Source organism: Panthera pardus, unplaced genomic scaffold, assembly GCF_024362965.1.
Source record: "Panthera pardus isolate Hobbes unplaced genomic scaffold, ASM2436296v1 HiC_scaffold_19, whole genome shotgun sequence".
Taxonomy (NCBI): Eukaryota; Metazoa; Chordata; class Mammalia; order Carnivora; family Felidae; genus Panthera; species Panthera pardus.
In genome coordinates, this window is record NW_026526754.1 from 20,393,998 (window position 1) to 20,416,286 (window position 22,289).

General features: G+C 42.2%; 1 protein-coding gene across 1 annotated transcript in view; it reads left to right on the forward strand.

Annotated features, from left to right (window-relative positions):
• The window catches only part of CDH13 (cadherin 13), a 1,030,614-nt gene that overhangs the window by 115,491 nt on the left and 892,834 nt on the right, over positions 1–22,289 (forward strand). The gene's annotated exons all lie outside the window — the stretch shown is intronic.

Here is a 22,289-nt window from a genome sequence, read left to right on the forward strand (position 1 = left end):
CCAAAAAAAATTTCCAAACTTGGTTTTGTAAGATTTTTACTTTGAAGAATGGTTCAACTTGCATAGAAGTTGCAAGAGTGGTACAATGATCTGAGGTATTCCCAATTGCTTTGTGTTTTTATTTTGTATAATCTAGGCTTTGGTGACTGCTTATAACAAGTTAACTCCCTGCAATATTAAAATAATTATTAGGGACCAGTTATATGATTACAACAGCCCTATCACCTGCATTTTTGTATCCCTAATAGTGGAAATTGATATGTAAATAGTAGATACTCATTATATGTTGTTACATTAACTTAGTTCTCTATGCCAGGCATTTTCCAATAGAATGTGATTGACCCAAAAAGGTAGAAAATATGCTCCCTCCATGGAAAGAGTTTATTTCCAATGGGGCTGTTTAATCAGAATGAAATGTTGTGCCATGGATAACTGCCTTGACCAAAGAGATGGGTTCTTTTACCATGGAGAGCAAGCTGGTTCTCAGACGAGCAACATCAGCATCACCTGGCAACTGGTTAAAAATGCAGACTTTCAGGGCACCTGGTCGCTCAGCCCATTAAGCATCTGAGTCTTGATCTCAGGTCAGGTCTTGATGTCAGGGTTGTGGGTTCAAGCCTCTCACTGGGCTCTGCACTGGGTGTGAAGCCTACTTAGAAGAAAAAAAAAAAAAAGACAGACTCTCAGACCCTACCTGAAGCCTAAAATTCATGAGTCTGCCTTTAGCAAGATGCTCAGGTGATTTGTATGCACTTTCATATTTGAGGAATGTTTGTTCAGGTAGGTTTGGTTTCTTCTTATATACCCTTTGGGTATAAAGGATTTTTTTTTCATATATTGGGAGACTTATTTTTTAGTGTAGTGGTTCTCAAAATATGGTTCCCAGAGCATCAGCATCAGCATTACCTGGGGCTTGTTAGAAATGCAAATTCTTGGGTCCCATCCCAAACCCTCTGAATTGGAAACCCTGGAGTGTCATGCTATCATTTAACAAGTTCTTCAGGTAATTCTGATGATCCGAGTTTGAGAATCACTGTTTGATACTAACTAGACCTGAATTAGTTGTTTGAATTGAAAGCTCAGAGGCTTTGAAACCATTTACAAATTAGTGTCCCTAAAGATGTTTTTCAAAAAAATGTCTAGATGATGCAAATGTTTTGAATTATGTCAACTCTCAGGATTTAGGAATAGCATAATACTGGTATTCCAAAGACAAAATTGTAATGATCTTTCCCACTTGTTTTTCTCCGAATAAGTGAAAAAAGACTATATTCACAACAGCAAGCCATGTGTTTATGCCAGGCAACATTTATCTTTTTAAAAACTAAGGCATGACTTCACAAAGTCGAGAATACCTGAAAAAGTGTGGGCTCAAGTTGAAGAAATACATTTCACATGACTTTTCCTTTATTTTGCAAATGCAGAAAAATCCATCTATATGTCCTTTGTGGGTCCAGAATTTTCTGCTCTGTTCTCCGTGTTCCAGTGTCCCCTATGTGAGAGAGCAGCTGGTTTGTAATATATGATTCACTGGCTTTAAGTGTCATAGCTGGAGGCTCTACTAAGGCCTTTGATGCTTCTCCCTGGTGTGACGTACAACTACTAGGAAACGAGACTGGATCCATAAACCCCCGCAGGAAATTAGTCTCATTACCGCAACCAAATTCATGTTCCCATCCAGAAGACGGCTTCAGCTGCGATTGCACATGGCAGTTAATTTACTAAGCAGAGTGTGTTTTGCTTGGTATTGGCTTTTATTCTGACTTCCAGGACAAGATGATCGCCTGTGTCCTTAACTGTGTGTGCAATTTGACAGTTAAAATGGGCTTTGAGTAATCTCTGGGCAGTGCCACCAGCAAAGAGGAAATTCTTCTCTGAGTTGCACTTTGAATCCATGTGACAGAGATCAGTTTCTCCTCGTCGTCGTCCTCCTCCTCGGACTGTGACTTCAGTATGAGTCAGCAAGGTGATTTGTATTCGTCAACTCTAAACTCTGTTAATAATTGTGCACTGTATGAAAGTGAGGCATGTGAGTCCCTCTGTGCTTGCCACAGGTCAGAATCTACCTAGACACTTAGGGCTTATCTACAAGCCTGAGTGTAACAGATGGTCCTCTCTACGGGGCCAAGATGGTGGAAGACGTGTGAGCTAGACTACAGCTACTTTTTTGTTTGCCCAGCACCTTCTCCTTCCTGCTAATGACCATTTCAAACAATTCTGCTTGAACTTTCAAATGTGTGTCTCTGTCATCCCAACAGATACCTACACAAAGCTGACCAATCAGATCTCTAATTGTCTGGGCTAGGTGATTTGTCTAGAGACACATTTATGACACACATAAGGCAGTTGAGAGTTCTTTGGGGGATGTAATTTGAATGTTGCAGAGTTGGCTATTTTCACTCCACAGAAATAATTAGTTCCAAAGCCTAGGTGAGCCTGGCACTGTAGGATCCAACTTTCTTCCACATGGATGCAATGAGTTGGATAAGGAGCCCCACAGAGACAAGATATGGAGAGAGAATAAAAAGAGAGAAGGAGTGTTCGGATTCTTGGATCCAGTTGTACCTAAAGTTTATCCCTAGGAATTCCTGGTTACATGTGCCAGTACCTTCTCTATTTGCTTAAACAAGTACAAGTTTATATTACATTCAAAGAGGCTTAACTCAGGAAGCCCAGAAATCCCCTGTATGAGGAATTGTTTAGAGACCGAATTAACCTTCACTGAGAGTAATGAGGCTTGATGGTGGCAGGGGTGGACCAGGAAAACTCACTTCAAATGTGTCCAGGTTTAGAATGTAGAAGAAGGGGTTCATTTGTTCTTAACCCTTCTGGGAAGCAGGACCGAGCGAGATCATGGCTGAGCAAGGGCAGAAGCAAGGGCGGGACAGACATACAGATCTCAGCTTCATGAAGCTCAGGTGTCCACTCCAATTCTGCCACTGTCCAACTTTGCTCAAGTTGGTTAACTTTTCAGAGACTACATTTCTTCTTTTATGAAACAGTCATGATATTCTCTGCCTACCTTATCTTTCTGTGTCAAGCAAAAGTGATATAATAAATATTTATTGAGTACCTAATATATGTCAAGCACTGTAATAGGGATTATGGGCCCAGGGAGGAACAAGGAAGACAAAATCCATGCCCTTGTGGGGCTTTGAGTCTGTAGGTGTTGGCAGTGAGATGGATTATTAATGAATGCCACAGTCATGCCTGTGAATGTAGAGCTGTCACCATGATGAGGGTAAAGGAGAAGTATGGAGGTTATGACAGCCTGTTGGGGGCGGGGACAACTGCCCAGTCAGGGGCCATGGAGAAATAAGTCACACCTGAGCTGAGACCTGAAGGGTCAGGAGGAGTTTAAGGGCCAGGGAAATGTTCTGGAAAAGGGAATAGCATGTGCCAAGTTGCTGTGACATGAAGAGATACAAGGAATCCAGAATGGTTGAGCTGGAGTTCCTGGGGAGAGCCTGGTATAGATGGGGTTGGAGAGGTAGGTGGGCAACAGACCATGAAAATCTTTGGAGGCCGAATCAGGGGGTTTGTGTCCAGTTAAAAAGAAATGGAAAGCCAAAGGAAGCATTAAGTAGAGGTGGGCATGTTTGTATTATTCTGGTGACTGGTAGAGAACAGGTTGAAGTGGGGGGATGGGGCAAAGGAGATGGGCGAGTATGCGTTTTTCGAGAAATATTTATAAGATTACATTGAAAAGCATAGACATTCCACACATGCATCAACAGCACCATGGTGATGATGACGATGGCTGCTTTTCACCTGAGAACTTTATGTAGATAACTCATTTACTCCTCAAAACAATGCTCTGAGATAGGAGCTATGTTATAGATCAGGAAACTCAGCCTAAGTTTGTAAAGTGCTTAAAGTCATATACAAAATAGAAAAACTGGGACTAGACACCAGGATGATGCAATTGCTGTAAATAAGAGCCTCTATTCTTGAACCTCCTTAAAATTAGTATTTTAATTATTTGCATAGTCCACTCAACCAGATCATTTTTTCTTCCCTTCTCTCTCTCCATCTCTTCCTTCCCTCCTTCTCTCTCTTTCTCCCTCCCTCCATTCCTTCTTTCATTTTTGCCATCACCTAACAGACAGCGAGACCCGTCAAAGGTGCTCAATGGTATATTTTGCAATGACTGATTGAAAGAATGAGTGTGTGCTGAAGTAAGGTCTCCCTGTCCCTAGAAATACGGAACTGAAGGCTAGCAGGCTTCTCTTCGGGCGTTCTGAGGAGAGTGCCCTGGTTTGGCTCAAAGATCAGATTAAGAATCCTCAACAACCTTTTACTACTAACAGTTCTTGGGGGTACTCCACCAAAAGGAGACTCTCTTTCTGATTACCTGTGTGTGATTACTGGATGGCAGAAGTTAAGCTGAGTGAGTGGAGTCTACCTCCACAGGCAGCACTGTTCTAGGGGGCAGTGGTAAACAGAAATCAGGAGGCAGATGGTTATAGAGCAGGGGTGTGTGTCTGTGGCCAGAAATAAGAATATCTTTATTGCTGAATAAGGAAACAAGCCAGGTGCTGATCTAAATGAGCAGAAGTTTCCTGAATAGTCAGGAAGGATGTCTGGTCTTTAATTTGTTTTTTGAAAAGCCAACCTCAGAGAGTTGGACTTGAGTATTTGTCTCACCCAGCCTCCATCTTGATCATGTGGTTCACTGCCCACTCTCTCTTTCTTGGGGAGCCTGTGGTTATTCCACTTGTGAAGCCATGGAAGAGATTCTTCTCCTCTTGCTCGCCCCTTCATGTCTGAGTGTTACCAGACTAATGATCTGACATAGGACTAAAGAAGGCTCCAGGGACTTGCTGGAAAGCGGAGTTCAGTTATGGTTACAGTCGTCTTAAGAATGTCTTCAGATGGAAAAGGAAGGCCTTAAACAGCAGTACTTCTGACTTTTTTACAACAAAAGGAGAAACATGTCTCAAAGAATGCTTCCAGCAGATCAGGATTGAACAAAACAGTAAGAAGAAATTCTCTAAGTCTACTTGAAGCTTGTTAACATTGCAAGAGACTGACTTAAGCTGCCTCCTTTTCCCCAAAGCACAGGCAAAGACTTTGATTTTCACTTTTCTGTTATGGTTGAGTGCATTCTTTTGGCAAATACTAATTGAGTACTTTTAATCCTAGAATTGGTCACTTAAACAAGTATCTTCAAATATTCCAAATTTAGATGCATAAGTCTCAAACCATAACAGTGATGGAATGAGAGATAGCCCGTGGTGATTTGCAAAGGTAATGGGGCTGGTACTCAGCCAACTCAACTGGACTTTCTCCTCTTCCCCTCTTCCTGAGCATCTTTCTTGTTTGTTGCTTAATCATATCTGACCTTCAACATGTGCTGTTACATACAAAGCCAGGTGTGTACCAACTGGTGTCACCACGACAGATAAAAGAAGTTCACTGTGAGGGATGGCTTTATGGGTATATGGCATGTGCAATTGCATAGGTCCGCATGCTCAGAAGGGTGCCCCATGTTTGGGGTTAATGCTTTGTGGTCACCATCTCAAAATTCTTAATAGATTTTTTTCTTTGTCTTTTTGTTTTGTAAATGAAATCCAAGAGGACAGTGGAGCATGATCTGGGGCTTGGGGCCTCGTTTTACCAGCAGCCCCACTTCCCACTGCCTCCTCATCACCCTGAGAGGCGTTCTTGGCTACCTGCTCCCTGAGGTGTCTAAGTCCTGATTTGTAGCCCCGGTACCACTTCAGCACCTCACTCCCACCATTGAGCTCTGGGGCAGGGAGGTTCACTGAGGCCTATGCGCCCTAGGGCAGAGCTCCAGGCACCCTGGAGGTTAATACTCACCCCATGAATATCCTGTGCCTGAGGGAGCACAACAGGTTCAGAGAGAGACGGTAGGAAAAAAAGGAGAAAGTTTTGCTTGTGTTTTGAAAGAGAGACCCCACATTTTCATTTTGTGCCTAGCCTTGCAAATTATATGGCTGTCCCCGGTTATAATAACCCTTTATGTTTATCAGCACAAGAATCCTTGAATAGATGAGAAATGTGGATCCGCCATGAGTATGAGAAATCATTCTCTAGTCTAAATGCATAGAAACTGGCCCCTGGGCCAGCATGGCTCTCAGCTGGCATGCTTATTGATTGTATCTGTCTTCCAGAAAGATACTGGCTAAAGCACTATCGAATAATGACCACATCTAACCATCTGAATATTCCTCTAAAAATTCTGCTGCCAAATTTGGCAAAAACAAGATGATGGCGGGCTGAAATTAACAGAATGTCCCCCAAAGCAGCAGGATGGGAAACAATGTGTTATTTACAGTATAAACTAACAAGGCAGGCCCATGACAATTGATACATGCCCCTCCTCTCCACCAGATCTCTTCTCATTATGTAAATAGGATGGCCTGAGGTGAGAGAACAATGAATAGAATAATAAGTAGAAATGTAATGGAGCTAATAGTGTATTTCTCAGGACTGTCAACTTCTGTTCAAAGATCCTGGCGATGAAGGATAGAAAGCCAAGTGTAGAAAAGAAATCTTTCTCTGTTCCTGCTTTGGTGTGCTGCCTCTTCCCTTACCCCCCACACCCCTTGTGTCTAGAACAATTTCCTCTGCAATCCTTCACTTTCTAAATGACTTAGCCCAGAGTCTTGTATGGTACATGGACATTTCTTGATTGGTTAATGCAAGACTAAACTGATGTGAGCCCTAACTCTAAAAGATATGATGTGAAAATGTCATTTGAAAATGTCCAATTCTCAGTCATTGGTTATTCATTTGAAAGTAGCAAATGTTGGGGTGCCTGGGTGGCTCAGTCAGTTAAGCGCCCAACTCTTGATTTCGGTTCAGGTCATGATACTTCTGTTCGTGGGTTCAAGCCCAGAGTCAGGCTCTGTAATGACAGTGCAGAGCCTGCTTGGGATTCTCTCTCCCTCTCTCTCTGTCCCTCCCCGACTCCTGTGTGCACTCTCTCAAAATAAATAAACTTTAAAAAAGTAGCAAATGTTTACTCAAATTTAAGGAAAACAGGATTCCTGGGAGGACATAGGCAGGAAGTTCAGCTGGGCCTTCCAAAGGACCTGGGAGGCCGAATAGTGGGTCCCAGGGAGATGGGCATCTCTCTCCAGAGATGTCTAAGTCCCAATTTGTAGCATTTGCTCTTTTCCTCGCTAAATGCTTCCACCATGGCTGATTTCAAATGACCAACATGGCATCACTGAAGGCGGAGTTGAGAAGAGATGAGTAATTCACCCCATTAGATAGAATTTCTTCCACATAGATACAACAGGCCTAAGTCACCTTAAGAGCCTACATCATGGTAAAGTATAGTAAAATAATTAATAAATGACACATTTTGATTCTTTGTCGTCTTTGCTTTTAAGATAATTTATTAAACTAGGATCATATAATTTAGTTTTGTTAACATCTATGTTTATTTGTAACAACTGGTCCACAAAATTCCTGATTATTGACCAGTGAACTCTTGGGAATGGTGCATTCTGTCTTCCATACATCATTGTTTCTTTCTTATGGGGTCAGGGGAGCAGCCTTTGTGAGAAGAAGGCAAAATCAGAAGAGGCTATGGGCGTTGAAGGAAAAGACTGGCAGAAGAAACAAATACCTGGAAGTTCCAGTTCAGCCTCCCCACAGATGCTTTATTTTGACATAATTCAACATCAATACCTATCAAAAAAAAATTCAGGTCTGTTCTAGTCCTTGTTTTCCTTTTTCTTCTTTAAACATCTCTTATCTGGCACTTGGTCTTATCTTTGGACATCATTTAACCTCTCTCTGATGACAACACCCAAATTTAAGAATTTGGTACTATTTCCATGCTGAGGTAGAGACCTGTATATTGAATTAGTTCTTATATATCACTGCATGGACCCTTCACTCTCAAGGCACCCAAATTCAAGGCATCCAAAACAATCCTTCTCTCCCTCCAAAAACAGTCTTTGTAATCAAATGACCTTTCCTCCAAAGGTAGGAATAGACTTTGAGTCTAATGCCAGTTTTGTCATCTTGGGCAAGATTGATTCTCTCTGATCTCAGTTTTGCCATCTGATAAATGGGCTTGACTTTGATTACTGGTCTTTAAGACATATTATACTGCTTCTGTGAGTCCACCTCAGAAGCTATCCAAGCATCAAGAGAAGAGGGGCTCTGGTGGAGTCCCGGGCACCTCATTCTCCTTTCAACCAGGAACACTCCTCTTTCATGCTGTTCGTATGTTGAAGTTTGATGAACTGTTTCTTTTATGAAACTGTTATTCAGGAAATGTTGTGAATCATTGAATTAGATGACCTCTTAAGTCCTCTCCAGGTCTAAGTATTCCATGATTTTTCAGTTCACGCTTAAGCTTCTGGTGGCTTCAAGCTAATGGGATGGCAGCTCAAGATTGTAGGTCTGTCTGTTGCTGTCTATAGTTCGTGGCATGGGGAGAGGGGTGTGAGCCTCCTCAACACTGATCATCAGCTATAGTAACTTTAATGCCTCCTTTTGATTCTCATTTAGCATTCTGCAAAACCCTTTTATGTCCATTTCTGCCCCAGGGTTCTAAAACCTAAATTGTAACATTCCATGCTCCTTCTTGCTTATCGTTCTCAAATACAAATGGATGCTTGATTGATAATCCTTGCTGAATGATGAACAAATGACTGTTGAATGAATGATTGGATGAAGATTGCCAGGGAAAATTACCTCTTTTGAATTAATCTCAGTTGCCACATTAAAGAAGCCTGTTGTTGAATTGGCTTTTCTAACCAGCTTCCTACTTTCTGGAAAAGAGGTAAATTTCTTGTGGAATTGTTTCAGGTTCCTGAGAATTGCCATGGAACATACATTTTGCTTTCACCAGTTCTGAGCATTATCAGACAGAGACAAGGCTTTTGCACAAAGGGAGGCAGTAAGCTATTCCCTATTCAGGGTTGCTGGATCAATATTGTTATTTTCTTTCTTTATTAATTTATTTAGATTTCTAAGCATCTCTACCTTTTCTTGTGTGGGTGATATGGCAAAATGAAAAACAGCTTCCACAGACCTTTGCTATCTAGACTCTCAATAATGATCTCTAAAAGCCAACTCATTTTATTTGCATCCTTTTATTAATAATACAAAAAAAAAAAAACCCAAACCTCCACTACTGCTCGTCACAGTCAGTGGGCAGTTCATGAGCCAAAAGTGCATAGGAGGTATTTTTGTTTCATTATTGGGTTTCTGTAACTGAAATTATGTTGTGAGAGCAATCATGTATTTTAAGGAGAAACTCAAACTGATGTGGTAGTTTCAAAATCCTCATTACTATAATCGTGGAAAACAAATTCGTTCGAAGTGGTGTGTGTGTGTGTACATATAAATACACAAGCGTGCACCTACGTTGGCATGGACAGACCTGATACCATATATGCAGGGATTCTCTTTGTTTCAAATCCAGTTGGTCCTGTTGGGACCACACGAACCATTAGCCACTGGCTGCAACTCTCCTGTGTCTTCCCCATTTCTCTGATGCTTGAGGCTTACCTACAAGGCCTCCAGGGGATGTGGCCTTTACATTCAGCCCCAAATGATGGCTCATGGGGACAGAGCATTTACAAGCCTTCCTTCAGACCCTCTAGTTAGATGGCAGTGATTGCATTAAGAGAAAACCAGGGAATAACAAAGAAAACCGCTTAAGTAAGTTATGTTTGGGAAGATTAGAGAAGGGAGTGCACAGAAGGATTAATTTGAAGTCTCCAAGGAAGCAATCTTGTTCAAATAATAGTTTTTCTTGTAACCATATTTTCTCAGGTTGGTTATTTCTGATGGGGTCTCCAATTTTCTGAAATCTTTTAAAACTTAGACACTAGCTTCTTTCCTTCAATTGCCTTATTCCTATTTTTTTCATCCTGGTGCAACATCCATTTGTTTATTCAGTCCATTGTTCATTCACTCATTCATTCAACTGACATTTACTGGTAATTACTATGAATACAATCTCTGACTTCAAGATGTGGGGGCAAAAGCAAACCAAACCCAAGCCACACTCACTGGGACTCCATTGTGGCAGGGTTGACTGTTAGGGGGTATGGGCATTATATGGCCCTAGTGGGTGTTTAGGCATTGGTTCTGATTCAATGCCTTGTTAAATGTACTGCATGCCAAAATCATGGTGAGTCAAGGTTAGTGGCATGAGTACAATGAAGAAAACACGGAATTGCAGCTGAAGCTCAGAGGTGGGCTAGGAAGACTTTACAAGAGTGTTTTTGGTGGGGAAAGCCAGTTGACTTGAGCCAAGGCAGTCAAGCAAGTGACGTTTTCAAATTTAACTATGTCCATGAACTTAGTTTAAAATGTTCCATACTTAGAGGCAGCTGGGTGGCTCAGTCGGTTGAGTGTCTGACTCTTGATTTTGGCTCAGGTCATGAACTCAGGGTTGTGGGATTGAGCCCTGCATTGGGCTCCATGATGAGTGTGAAGCCTGCTTGAGATTCTTTCTCTCTCTCTCTCTCTCTCAATCTCTGCCCTTCTTCCCTGCTTGCATGTGCTCCCTCTGTATAAAATAATAAAATGTTCAATATTTAAGTTCTGTCAAGGAAAGGTTTTCTATGAGGCAGCTTGTGAAGGTTGCATACTTTAATTTGTTGCTAGGGTAGCTTGTCCAGGAACTTATTGGTTAGGTGTAAAAGTACTGCTTCTACAATTAGTTACAGCCCTGACTACTCCCCCCACCCCCCAAAAAAAAAAATGGGAGAAAGAGGAGAAGGCTATATGCTTCCATGAAGGGCAAGTGAAAACTTATACCTTTCTGATAGGGAGACAAGTAATGATTCATGTATTTGGACCATCTAGTAATAATAGCCATCATTTGTTGATGCCTTACCACAAACCAGGTGCCATGTTTGGTCCTTCCCATGTACTGTCTCCTTTAACCTGCCTGGTAACCAACATGATTGGGCACTGTAGATAGGTGAGCAATTCCTTGCCCCAAAAGATCCTGCTCTTGTGAGCTCCTGTTAGAACAGAAAATTATCTCATGTCCAGAATGACAGCCAAAACAACTCTCAGCAATGTGCGACCATCCCCTTGCCATTGTTAACATGCTCTCCACACAATCGAATTTGGTTCTGATAAGCTTTATGAGGCCAGAGATTTTAGACTTCTCTAACTACTGTAGCCCCACCTATAGCACTTCTTGACACATATCTGCATTGAAAGACTGACCTTTTATTTTTCCTTCTTTCCCTGACAAATTCCTACTCATCCATCAGGAGCCCTTGAATGTTAGCACTCCCTCACCTTGCCAACTCTCTGGGACTCAGCCATTCTTGTCCTTGGTTCCCACACAGTTCTTAGTTCATACTGAGGTCAGAATATGCTCGTGTTCTACGGTAGTGTCTCCACTTTCCTGTGTTTCATCCTACCGACTCAGACTCGTCTGAGACAGGGACCACTTCTTACTTCTCTCAGTACCCTTGTAGTACTCTTGTAGTACAAGGTCGGCTTGTAGCAGGCACTTTACAGACCCTTGAATAAATAACCACAACCACCTTCATTTGTGTCTGAACAGTTTTCTCGATATTTGAAGTACTCACCAGAACCCCCAAACCCCAAGACCTTTGCCATTTTCTCAGAGGTTTTCAAAGAATGTTTACCTGAGGATTGGGCAGATTTCACATGCCTGGAAGGAAGGCTTGGAGCAAAAGCAAGGCTGTAGCTCTGAAAGAATTATGTCAACATTTAATTGCAAGAGATAGTTGCATTGCCCGGAGGGCTTCCAGAATAACTTAGCTTTTGGTTTAAAGCTCAATTTCTAGGTAATTGATCAGGTGGAAGCAGTCTGACTATTGTAGCTTGGAAATGAAAGCTTTGGTAATGCCAGAGCATCTTAAAATGTTACTATCAAACCCTCTTGGGACTGGAAGTCTCTGTGGCAGGTGTGTGAATGCCTAGGTAGTGGCTGTGCCTTTTGGGCTGTTTGGAGATGATACACTTCTTTGTTGATGACCCTCCAGCCTGTCAAAGGCAAGAAAGACTGGACCCATTAACAAAGCAATGGTCTGGTGGGTGCAGAGACCCCAGCACTAAGTGCCTAGACCCCAAGGGACATTTTCCTTGTACCAAATGAGAAAAGAACTGGATGAAACTAGGGGGTGGTAAATATTCTCCTGGCACGTTAACCTGGGTCTGCGAACTGCAAGAAAAAAGGGACATCCTCAGATTATCTTAAAGTAACAGGAATTCAAGAAATAATGGCTGCGAGGATCTCAGGGAACTTGGGAAGAGCTGGACATCCAGGCCTCCCAGAGATGGGAAGCTGGTTGACAAAGTGGAGGGAGAGTTATATTCCCAGCTAGAGCTGTATCTTGGCTCAGAAGACTGTTGATAACATTCTCTTTGCTTTGCTTCTGTGTCTAGTACATGCCTCCTTTCAGTGGAGCAACCTTTTCACATTTGCCTAAAGTTCCTGGGGAGAGTCTGATTGGGCAGAGCTTTTGTAGCATTGGGCAGCCTATAGAAGGGCTGTTCTTAGGTTACATGGGCACTGTGAGCCAATCAGCAGTGTCCAGAGGTGAGTCATGTGGTACAGAACATGGCTGCTTTGAGCCAGTCAGCATTGTCCAGAGGAGGGATCATATGGTACAGAACATAGCCACCTCTGCTTAAGGAACCACCTAGGGCTCCTTCAGCAGGAAGGAATGTAGACTTATGCGCTTCCTTATAAATGGCCTATGAGCATGTCAGGCATCGGGATAGTTCTGTTTGTCAGTAGATAGAGTCATGATCAACCCAGTAAGCCTTAACTGATCATTGAAATGTAGGCATGGTAGCCTGGGATGTGATAATAACCTGAATTGGCACACCTCACTTCTTCTGAGTTCGAATTACTCACGAGTAAATCTGTGAAACTCTTGCTAGCCTTTCCTTAAATGTGTGCAACAGCCCTTTGTTTCTCCTCCAGCTAACCCAATGGCCCACCCAGATTCACCCACATGAATCTACACGGGGTAGACATAAGGTAGACAGTTTGCAGCACCTCAGAGGTCTCTGTCTCTCTTCTCTAAGGGCTTTCTCAGCACGGGGAGCTTCCTAAGCAGCAAGCAGGTGAGTTCTGGAAATGAGAAGTTAACTCTGGGGTCACTCTCAACAGATGGAGGTCCATGATAAATGTTCCAGCTTCCCCAGCCTCCTAGGAGACAATTCTGTGTCATGTGCTACATGGTTTTACAAAGGGTTCCCTTTGGGTTTGGGCCCCAGTTGCCCACAGCACGAACCTGATCATTGTAGACACTTTATTTGTATCTCCCTTTTCTGCCTCATTTTTCTACTTCCTCACTTGTGCTTCTTGGGATAATTTCCCAAATACATTACCTCTGCCAAAGTCCTTGTCTCAGGTTCTGCTTTTGGGGGAACCCAAACTATGACAATGAGATATACCCATTTCAAGGAAGATCATAAGCTATCTATGTAGGGGCCATATATTAAGGTGTTCATCGAAATAAAATCTGATCTGCACCGAATGTTTTTATAATGCAAACAAGCTCATAGGCAATTGATTTGGGGAATAGCAGTAGCATAAAAATTATTTTGGTCTATATGCAGTATTCCCTAGAACACTGATTGCTTGCACCACCAAGAAGCTTCAGCTAAATGAAAGTATACTAACAAGCTGAATGCACCAAGCCTCAGATGAATCCAGAATGGTTTATGTGCAGTCCACACAAGTTTCTCCTTTTGATTCACTTGGTCAAACACTCCCCCCTTAGAAGTGCTTATTGGGTGATTTCCTTCATCTTGCTGCCTTGTGCCTCTGTTTCCATAATTCAGTGGTCTCAGCCTTTCCTTACCACACTTCCATCAAGCTGCACTCACTTTTTCAAACGTGAAGTCCTGTATTTATTATACTTTTCTTTTAATTAAGAATTTATCATGAAAAAAGAATCTATCATGTCTTTTCAAACACGCCAATTAAAAAAATCAATTACCATGTTTATCATTTGCATTGATTATGTAGTTACAAATTTGCAAAGAGTGATCTGCTCTAACCCTTTCTTTGAAAAAAACGTTTTATTACACAATTCTCCCAGGCTTGGGGTTTTTCTGGAACAAAAATCTTGTCCTGGGTACCTTTTTCAGGGCTGTTCCAAGCATAGGAGCATTTGTGATGGACGTAAGTACACAGCTCATCATTGGTACTTACTAAGCAGGTGAAGGGAAGGTGGACTGTACAACCGGAGCAGTAACACAGATTTGGAGATAATAGGATTGGCAATGGGCGGTTAGTGTTGTCCTCTGCCTGGCCAGTTCTCAAAAGGGGGAGACTTGAATTCTTATCTTCTACTGGGAGGTGGGGAGGGACATTGGGTTTAGAAAGTGGACACATCATGGGGCCCCTGAGTGGCTCATGTCATAATCTCATAGCAAGTGGGTTTGAGCCCTGCACAGGGCTTACTGCTGTCAGTGCGGAACCTGCTTTGGATTCTCTGTCCCCCTCTGTCTTTGCCCCTCCCCTGCTCACTCACAGTCTCTCTGTCTCAAACATTAAAAAAAAGTCACATCATGATCATTTGATATACTTACTGTCAATTAATCCAGTGCAAGATTCAGTATTGTTGGGTGCCTGGGTGGCTCAGTCGGTAAAGCGTCTGATTTCAGCTCAGGTCATGATCTCGCGGTTTGTGAGTTCGAGCCCCGTGTCGGGCTCTGTGCTGACAGCTCAGAGCCTGGAGCCTGCTTCGGATTCTGTGTCTCCCTCTCTCTGCCCCTCACCCACTCATGCTCTGTCTCTCTGTCTCTCTCTCTCAAAATAAATAAACATTCAAAAAATTTTTAAAAATGATTCACTATTGTTTAATGATTTTATACAATATAGACAGAAGTGGAAAAAATATTTTTATCACGGTGTCATAACCTCTTACTTTAAGTGATTCATATTTGGGATTCTATTTATAGAAATGTGTCCAGTTTTACCCTATTTATTAAGTATCTCCGCTGGATGCTGAGAACCATCCTAGCAGGGAACATACATTATTTCTGTCTGACTTGCAGCCTGTAGGACAAACACTCAAATTCTCATTTCTCAGATGAGAATACTGAGGAACAGTGTTTTGGGAGGCTAGCCAATGTCTGGTGTTCAGAATCAGCAGTGTCTGAACTCAGCTTCCGTATTCCTTCCACCCAGGACCACTTCTTTTTTTCTTTTAATACGAAATTTACTGTCAAATTCGTTTCCATACAACGCCCAGTGCTCATCCCAACAGGTGCCCTCCTCAATGCCCATCACCCCAGGGGACTACTTCTTGATAAATTATCTGGGGTCAGTTGCTTTCAGCACATGGCATCACATTACGAACACACTGGGTAAGCTTACGAGAAGGTAAGAGCAAACTGGGGGTTAGCGATTATGATTTAGGCATGATGAAAAGCCATGCAGACTTCCAGAAAATATTTTATTCTTCACTCGTTTCCTATCTCAACAACTTCCATTTGTTCAACTTAGCATTTCTCCATGCTGCATTGTCAGGAGCAGGATGTGACATATTTTCGAGGGGGGGAGGGGAAATAAGAATGGTTCAGAGCTGTGAAATTTGGAGCGATGCCTAAAATCTTTTCCCCTTGGTTTATCTGATTATATATCTGATTACGTATCAGATACACACACACACACACACACACACACACCCACACATACACACTATATATACACACTACACACACACACACACAATATTTTTAGATTACAAAAAAAGTGCCTTGTGTTGACACTGAGTTCTCACAGGTGAGATGAGCCATCATGCATTAAAGGCACAAAAGCTAAAAGGCAGAGAAATGGCAATTTAAACACTTGACAGGATCGCCGAATTTTTTACAGAGTTTGTTGAGGGAGCTTGCAAAGTGAAATCTCAAGTCAGCGGCATGAAGGGAAGGAGCAGCACATGGGTGAACCGGTGTGTCCCCTTCTATCCCCCAGTGACCTTCACCTTGGCCTTCACCCACACTGCTTTACTTTCTCCCAGGATGCAATTTGGGGATTGGATGCAATGATTACTAAGGTTCTCTTTCTTTCTCCTCCGAAGATACTAAAATTCTCAAGATTTCTTAGTTCTGTACCATTAAAATTGATTACCTCTAAATTGTTATCTACATTTCATAAAAGAGAAATTATTCAGGCTTGTACTTTTTGGCACAAAATTTACCCATGACTTTTCTAAAATATTATCTCTTAATGCACACAGTTCTCAAGCACTGTTAGAGCTACCACAGAGTATTAATAGAATATATATGGGAGAGGATGTTATTTAATAAACCCTTAAGTCAGTAATTCTAATGACTCAAACCAACTTTAACTTTCCACTAATTAGAAGCCAAACTCTCAGCTTTGCTGCTTCTATCTGTGGCTCCCTCTTTCTTGGGCTCTCAGTGATGGCCATGCTCCTGCTTGGGTCACTGCTTCCATGCAGGCTGGACTTGGGGGAGAGATTCCCTGGAAAGCCTTGGGGGCTAAAAGTAAAGACCTGCTCTGTTGGAGGGAGAGGGAGGGGGCTGCATGCTCTGTATCTGTTTATAAATGTGTTTCTAATCAGCAGGCTCTCGCTCTTGGGGATGCCCTGGGTGGTTTGGGTGGGCACTGTCTTCATTATCCAGCCACTGTTGTGGAGTGATGAAAGTGGCTTAATGACTTTTTCAGGAAAAATAATTGTCTCCCGTGCTCTCTGGTGGTACACAAACTGCTCTAAGATAGGAAGTACAAAGCAGGACCTCCCTGGCGCTACTCTGTGAAAAAGAGCCAGCACCTTGACACTTGTAGATTTTATTTAAACACATGAATATGGGATTTCAGCTTCCCTAGACTCCTTGCTAGTCCTAGAGCACACAAGGCTCCATTTCACCACAGGGCCTTTCCACGTGCTGTTCTGACTGCTCGGAATGCACCCCCTTCATATCCTCCTGGCTTGTTCCTCCTTTTAATTAGTGTTTGCCAAAATGTCCCCTGTGTACAGAGGTCATCTTGTATCCACTGGCCTATCCCTTCTGTCTCCTGTCGTTCTCTGGCTCCTTCCCATGCTTTACTTTTCCCCAGGGCATAGCACATTCTGACATAGTAAATTTGTAAAAGTTGTTTATTTTCCAGCTCCTCCTCTAGAATGCATGCTCCATGAGTGCTGGCTCTTTACCCATTTTGGTCCCTGTTTCATCCTGAGCCCTAGGAGGATGTACTGAGCATCCAGTAACAATTTGCCGAACGAATGGAAGACTGAAAAGGTACACACAGCTATCCAAGCTACTGCACCAACAATTTAAGTCAAAAGACAATCTTTTTTTCTGAAAAATGCACAGTGTCGGTCGGCTAAGTGTCTCACTTCGGCTCAGGTCATGATCTCACAGTTTATGAGTTCAAGCACTGCACCGGGCTCCATGCTGACAGTGCAGAGGCTGCTTCAGATCCTCTGTTTCCCTCTCTTTCTGCCCCTCTCCTGCTTGCATGCTCTCTCTTTCTCCCAAAAAGCAAAAATAAACATTAAAAAAAGTGTCTGCACATGTTTGGCATTTAATACATACTTACTGAAAAAATAAAAACACTTCAATTCATGGCCATCCATTTGATATACAAACGAGCCCCTAAGTTTTAAAATGAAAGGGGTAGAGAGGTAAGACTATGGTATTGAAAATCAAATAGTTGACAGCCGAGTTCAATTTCTAGATGCCCTAATTCTGAGGCCCATGACAATGGAAAAGCTGCAATCATGTGCTGCCTGTTTCCTCAACTGTAAATGAGGGATAACTATTCTAACAGTAATAATAATAATAACAATACAAATCGTACCTATTTGTCAGTCTTCGTTGAGGATTAGGTGAGATCATGACTGAAAAGCGTAAGAAGTATACCAGCCGGAGTCTGGGTAGTAGTAAAATTTCTATTATGCATATTTTAAAACAAATGCATGTCTGGAACGAGGCTCTGCCTCTGACCTGCTAGAAAAGGTTCTGATTCTGTCTGTATGGGTTCTTTTCCTCCCCCACCCTCCAAAGACAAGACTGGAAGGAAAAGTGGAAGGAGAAGGTTCAAATCAAATCTGGAAACTGGACTACAAATTTGGGGGTGCAGGGGAAGCAGATGTGAGAGCAGAGGGGGCATTTTGAGACCCAGTTTGCCTCCTTTACAGGGTTAAAAACTACAAGGTACAGTTTGTATCCATTTATTTCATGGATGTATCTGACGTCATAGCATGGGACCCAGAGCATAGCAGGTGCTCAGTAAATGTGTGTTGGATAAGGAATGAAAGACGTGTATCATTTTGGAGTGAATTTTGGTTACAGATTTGTGTTCCCTTATCCCAGGAGGCTGAACTAAATTTATCATCACTTCATTAATTCTTCATTCATTTCTTCATGGATTCACCTCACCTCCACATAGTTTGTGGATGTATCAGGCCAAATTGAATGCCATTGTTTCTCTCGATTTTCAAGAGACTATTATTTGGGTCCTTTGATCTGCAGTGAATTTCTTCACAATTCTGTCAGCTAAACGCCTCGAGTTGAGGTCCCAATTACTGACACTATACACCCCTCCAGAACCATAAGGGTTTCCTTGTAAAGATACTGCCACTTTGCATCTTGTGAAAAACCCCCTCATCTTTAGCTCAATTCAGCGAGTTTCCATCGAGTGCCCAGCTCTGAAAGTATTAAATGGAAATTGATTCCCTACTCCTTCAATTTTAACCGTCAAAATCATAGACTGTATTGTTTCTGCCTGAAAACCCACCACATCTCCCTGCTGATTACCCCCATTGCTCCTACCCAGTGCGGGCACTGTCTCATACCAGTATCATGGGGAATCTATATTGTGAGTGGCATTTGTTATGAGCAAATCATGTGGCATAAAAAGAATAATTACCTTCATAAGCATGTAATTTTTTATACCATGAGAGTCTCATTGCAAAGGTATTCTAAGGGAGGCATAATTGCTAATTCTGGTGTTAAACATACCTCTGAGGAGTATTTCGCAGGCTAACTCTCTCAGTGTCCTCTCTTCCTGTGGACCAGAGGAGAGAATGGAAAGGAAACAAGCTTGCACTGAGTGTCTACTCAGGGCCAGGCCCTGTGGGTTCCCAGGCATGGGTTTCTCCTTGTAATGACTTGAGAATTACATGGAATTATCCTCATCATAAAAGAGGACAGATTCTCCCAGGGATTAAATAGCGTGTAATAAAATCACCTCCTTACAGTTGTGGAAAATCAGGATATAAGACCACACTTCCTAGGGGAATACATGGTGACTCTGTATCCTACAGTGGTGTTTTGTTTTTAACCAAATTTAAGGAATGAGGTGTCTCCAAGAGCTTCCTGTTGCTCACCACCACACTTCACAGTCTGAAAGACTACCATTAAAATTGGTCTTTTTTTTTTTTTTTTTTTTTTTTAGTTTAGTTTACTTATTTTAGAAGAGAGAGCATGCATGCTCATGGGAGGGGCAGAGAGAGGGGGACAAAGAGAATCCCAAGCAGTCTCTGCACTGTCAGTGTGGAGCCCAATGTGGGGCTTGAACTCATGAACGGTGAGATCATAACCTGAGCCGAAATCAAGAATCAGACGCTTAACCAATGGAGTCACCCAGGCACTCCTAAAATCACTATTGTAACACAGGGCAGGAGGCTTCTTTAGGCTTTTGCGAAACTGTTTTGTGCTATTTGGAATGTCTAGTATAACCTCTTTTTCCTATGTTTATTTATTTATTTTGAGAGAGAGCAGGCGGGGGAGGGGCAGAGAGAGAGTGAGAATCCCAAGCGGGCTCTGAGCTGGGCTCAAACCCACGAACTGTGAGATCATAACCTGAGCCGAGATCAAGAGTTGGTTGCTTAACTGACTGGCCACCCAGGTGCCCCTAGCGTAAACCTCTTTTCCAGTCAAGGAAAATTTGTAGAAATTAGGTCAAGATGCACTAAGAATAATTTGCAAAACCCATAAATCCAAAACTCCAAAAACCCAGAAGTCCAAAGCTGATAGGTCTAACACCAACTTGAGAACATTTTGGAGAGAGTGAAACTCTCTCCTCAACTCTGGATGGAATTGGGATCCCATCTGAGATTAAGAATATATTGCCCTGCCCAGGGTAACTACAGACTGTTACAACAAAGACCAAAGATGCTCCCTGGATCCTGGAGCATATAGTCCAGGGTCCAAATCCTGGTTCTGCCAGTTGCTATCTGTGTCCCCAGTATATGCCTACGTAAGCCTGGGTTTGAACCTCAGCTCTGCAGCCTTCTGCCTGATTCGCTTTGGGCAAGTCAGTCAATCTTTTGAGGCTTAGTCTCTTCCTCAAAAAAGTGGGGATATTAATACCTCTCTTTTAGGGTTGTTGAATTAAATGGGATGGTTAGCCCGGAGCTTGACACAAAGACAGCAGCTGATATGTGCCAGTAATAGTAACAGCCGTCATTGTTACTGGTCTTTACTGCATATCATTATCTAATACATTCCAATAAATCTGACTAAATCTCTGAAAAATTGCTTTCTTCCCAGCATTCCTCAATGCAAAATGCAGGGGTTTTTTTGACAATAAAATGTAATATTTACCTTAACTTCAAGGCTCATCTGTGCCCCACACGCAATTTTTTTCTTAAAAAAGCAACATTTTATCATCAAAATCTTCAAAGCAAAGACAAGTTGAATTTTGCAGTGGGCACATGTGCACTCACCACCTAGATTCTACCATTGACATTTTTACCACTTGCTTTTCTGCCTGTCACTCCCTCTATCCATCCATTAATCCAGTCTCTATTTTCCATTTGATGCATTTGAAAGTAAAGTGCGGTATAATTTCTCCCTAAACATTCCATTATGCATATTATTAACTAAAGTTCAACATTTATGTATAGTTTTTTTCTCTCTTGATGTACGTGCAGTGAGATGCATAAATCTGAAATGTGTATTCTCCAAGTTTTAACAAACGCACACCTGTATATAATCCAAACCTTGTCAAGATATAGAAAATTCCCATTATCTTAGAAAGGTCGCTCGAGTCTCTCCCAGCCAGATTTGACCTGCTACCACTCCAAAAGCAAACACTGCTCTGTTTTCTACCATGAAATTAGTTTTGTCTGTTCTAGAACTTGGTATGAGTAGAATCACAAACCATGGACTCTTCTGTAAGCTTTCTTCACTTAACATGTTTTTAAGATTCACACATGTCGAAATGTTTGTATTCCTGCAGGCTAGAATCTTTGCACTCTTACCTTGCCTTGATGTGAAACTAAAATTCCTTGTGCCAAGCACACTTGAATCCCCTCATGCTTGGCCTTTGACTTTCCCAGATCAGTGCCTTTGCTCGCACTCTCCCTGCCCACCAGGCCCTGGATTCTACCTGTTCATTTATTGCCTTTCCTTCAGGGCTCAGCTCCAATCCAGCACTTGCCTGCAATCCTGGCGAGTTTCTGCCTGAGCTCTTTCTTTCTCCTTTGGTCATTGAATTGTTGGCACGTTAATTGCTGCTGTTGCTGTCGGTAATCATGGACTGGGGGAAAATAAGGAATGGGGAGGCTGTCACACAGGGGTCATGTTCTAGCATGGGTTCCCAGGGTGGGGCACTCTTCACTTACAAGAGCCAAAAGAAGTTAAACCAGAGTGATGATTGCAAGACTCTAAAGAGAAAAGGAGTGAGGAGAGAAGGAGAGGAAGTCAAGGAGATCAGCTCTGTCAGAGTAGTGAGTGTGAGATGGGTTGAGGCTTCTGGTTCATGAAGGAGACAAGGGAAGCTATCAGGATTGTAATTGCTTTCTCAGGGAAGTTGGCTAAATTTTACTGAGGAACTAGGTTGATTTTCCTTGTGAGTGGTGGGAATGCTCGTCTTTGCTACACAATCATGCAACATAGGTCTTATTTTCTCAAGTAAACTGCAAGGTAGTCTCTTATTATTGACCAAGACAGTTTTATAAGATGTTTATTTTGTTGACTACGGTGACCGGCATGTGGGAGACCTCGATAGATACCTACTGATTGCAAATGATGCCCCTTACCTGGTCAGTCATTCTTGCAATTAGTGTTATTGATATTTGGGGGGTTCTACTTAGTGTGTATTTGACTGAATTGATCATTTCGGCCACGGTAGGCTTGCAGCAGTTATATCTGTCATCTGTGCGAAGGAAATGGGAGTTGAGCAATGGAGACTATTTCCATTTTATTGCCATTTTATTATCATAGCAAGATAGCATCCAGCCATTAATGTTCATTGTACTTTTTTTGTCGTCAGAAATATGGTAGAGTACCAATCTCTGTTCTTGTTGCTCTAAAATTAAAATAGAAAACATTGTCCCCAAAGGTGTGTCCGTCACACT